Below are 3,778 nucleotides of genomic sequence, written 5' to 3'. Positions count from 1 at the left end.
GAATAGAAGCATCGAAATAATTCTATATTTAGTAAATAAATAAATAATATTAAATAAAGAGGGACAACGACAAGGAATCCAATTCGTTAGGTATAGGGTGCTATGTCAACCAAGGATAACATCCTTTGGATACTTCAAAATTTATATATGATTTTTCAATTTTGCCTAAGTTGCTCAATGGAACAAAGTAACTAATAAATCTTGATGGATCATATATAAATTTTGAGCTGTTTGAGCTGTTAGAAACTCCTTTTGTAACTTATCCGTGAAAACCTTTTTTTATAGTATTTTTCAGCTTGCGAGGTCAAAATTAATTCGTTTGGACTTTCGTTTTAAAATTTGTCATTGATTAATTAATTGTTACATATAAATTAATTTTTTTTAATTTGTACCATGATATCTATTAATTAAAAATTTAATGTTACTTTCTTGAATACTACAGAAATATAAAGTGAGTGACTTTTTAAAACAAGCAAGTTTTGTTTCTATTCTATCTCTAAGGAAGAATCGAACATGGAAGAAATGGTTAAAGGACATAGTATGTTGGTAGATTTAAATTTTTTATACTTATTTAATTAGATAAGTTAATAAAACTACTCAACTAATCAAAGTTAGTTAAAAAAAAATTTTTTTGGTCACAGTATCTTTCAACCCGACTTAAATAGGATAATTTGTCGCAAATTTAAACTTTATCTAAGAGTCAATGGATTGCTGCATGCACTGCGTGTGATAGGTTAAAATTTTTTGTTTTTAATTCCTGCCGAGCTGTATTATGGGTCAAGTAATTAAATCAGGCCAGAAAAACACTAAAGCCCATATCAAGCAGATCCAATTTGGCCCGTTTGATAGGTGAAGAATCCAAACCGAAAAAAAACACTGAATGAACAAGTTCCATTGATGAACACAAAGGTTGTTGACTGAAGAACCCCATGAAGATTGGGAACTCGACCACAACCCAGATCATCTTCATATTCGCATTCCGTTTAGAAAGAAGCAAAAGTCAAACCACAATTGAACAGAGCCATGTCGAAAAAGGAAGGAGCTTTGCTTCAATTCGCTCCGATGCAAAGTTCCGTCGATGAAGGCTTCTGGTACAGATTCTCTTCCTTGAAGCTCAACAAGCGCGGCGTTGATGATTCTCCATTACCCATCATTGGTTCTTCCCCGTTTCTTGATTCTCTACCAACTACCATGCTTTTCCTTACAAAATTTACTCCCTTTAACAAAAGGGCCACATCAAAATTATAGTCTCTATTTTTTTTTCCTTGTAATTTATTCTGATACATGCATAAGCATAACTCTATTGGAGCTGAAATGTAAACTAATTTTTTTATGATCTTTTTAGATATCTCAAAGATGAATGTGTATGTATTTTCTTAATCCCTTTGTTCTATAAAAATGTAAACCATTCATCAGGTTTTATAGGAATATCGAAACAAAGGGATGGAGTTCATACTCCAAGCAATTAATCATCCCACGTACCTGGAGGATCTCACTGGACTAACAGAGTTGATGGAATCCGCCACCGCATTCTCATTGGATTGGGACAAAGATGATGATGATGATCGTGACGATGAGGACTGTTGAAATCTAAGAATTTCACTCAGTTGTACATAGATAAAACTAATCGGTGTAACTTGTATGATTCTTTTGTTCATGGTACTACAAGAAAAAAGTCTATGGCTACGTTTTTTTCTTGTTACGCTTTAAAAGCGTGGCAAAAAGGATCAATGACCACGCTTTTATGAGGATGTCGATTAATTAGAGATTTGGTCATGTTTTTTCTTGTCACGCTTTAAAATGTGGCGAAAGAGATCAATGGGCACACTTTTCTGAAGGTGGCAAATGATTAGAGATTTGGCCATGCTTTTTTTACTACACTTAAAAAATGTGGCTGAAAGGGTCAATGACCATGTTTTTATGAGGGTGGCGATTGCTTCATGATTGAACACGGTTCTTTTTTTGCCACGTTTCAAAGCGTAGCGATAAAGAACAACAGGCACGCTTTTAAAGCATGGCGAAATAGTTTCGTTATCCTGACGTTTTTAAAGGGTGTCCATTTCCTCTAACTCTTTCGGCACGCTTCAAAAGCGTGGCCACAAGGTTCCCAAAAAAAAAAGAATTTTCATCTTCGAAACAATGAGATCAAAGCTACATTATACATACACACAACAAAGAGCCCTATGCTTTCTTTTCTTCGAAACACACTCTCCTTCGAAACAATGGCTTGAAAATCTTCGAAGAACCCTAACAAACACTCCCATTGACGGTGCTCGCCCTCTCTCCTATGTTGCAATGCCTCCGTCGGCGCTCCCTCTTCCAACGCTCCCACCGTTGCTACTCCTTTCGTCGTCCCCTGTATGCACTAAACCCCTAACCCTCCTTCGGCGGTGATTTCATCTGGCAAGGCCTCCCTCCTCGGCTCTTACTCTCTCTTGCAAATCCTTCGTCGACGCTCCCTTGCCGCCACTTCCTTCCATCGTTGCAAACCCCTAACCTTCCGACGCTGTAATTACGGAGCTGTGAGGGGAATTGGAGCTGGACGACGCCGTTTTGGAGGAGGCAGAGTTGCCCTGTGCGCGGTGCTAATGAACGCAGTGCACTGGGAATCGCGCTTTATGGTCCGGCGTTCTCTTTGATCAACCATAGCTGCTCCCCCAATGCCTGATACCGCTTCATCTTCTCTCCTCCTCCTCCTTCTTCGCAGGAATCCAAGCTTCGAATAGCTCCATCTTTATCTTTCACGATTTTCCTGATTCACAAGTACTTCATCTACTATCTCTATAATATGTTTCTTCAATTCTGTCTTTTTGTTTTTGTGCTTTGATGAGATAGGAATTGTACTGTTTTTTGCAGATAGATATGGGTTTGTACTATCAGTAATCATTTTCATAAAGGTCTTCATAAATTTGTATTTTTATTTTAATTTAAAAAAAGAAATACAAAAATAAAGCGTGGCGATAGGTTACTAAAAACGTGGCGATATAATAACCGGCACTCTTGCAAATGTAACTCTTTTAAAAACGTGTCGGTAGTTTAAAAAACGTAACGAAAAATTATCGCTACGCTTTTTTTGACTTTTTACCACGCTTTAAAAACATAACAAAAAGCTTATTTTCTTGTAGTGTGTGTTAACTATACTCAAATGTACAAAAAACTAACCAGAGTTGTGGTAAACTGGTAATTAAATTCTGCTGCATAAATAAATCTTTGAAGGCAACCTTGTTCATTTCATTAATTAGTCTTAGCATTTATGTCTTACAGGATGCATAAATGTATATAAGCAAGCTTAGAGAATTACTATTTCATAATAGTATTTATATTAAAATAAATTTTATAAATATAATTATTTTTTAAAATTTTAAGTGATTTAAAATCTTTAATAATTAAATTAGAATTAAATATTTCAATAACACTAAACTAGTGGAATGAAAAATACTTAATTTCACTTTGCACTGACCTGCGTCTTCTCTTTTTCTTCTTCCAATAAAATTTCAATTTTTGATCTTTGCGTGAGCTGCATTATTAGTGCCTCTCGTTTTCTTCTTAATTTAGGTTGATTTTAGATTTCAATTTGATTTTTTAGGTTTGTTAGTAGCGAACTACGCCTCAATCAGTTGTTAATTATTATGAGGCCTTATTATGTTTGTGTGTTAGAAGCCTATTATAATGAGATTGGACTTTTATTGTCGTTGTATGTCAGAAATCCGTTTCAATTTTCACTTGTAAGTTTATATAAAACAAAGTGTAATTTTGATGCACGTTTTACACCGTTGTG

This window comes from Arachis ipaensis, chromosome B03, assembly GCF_000816755.2.
Source record: "Arachis ipaensis cultivar K30076 chromosome B03, Araip1.1, whole genome shotgun sequence".
NCBI classification, from domain to species: domain Eukaryota; kingdom Viridiplantae; phylum Streptophyta; class Magnoliopsida; order Fabales; family Fabaceae; genus Arachis; species Arachis ipaensis.
The sequence above is the reverse complement of the archived record's forward strand: the minus strand, read 5'-3'. Positions refer to the sequence as shown.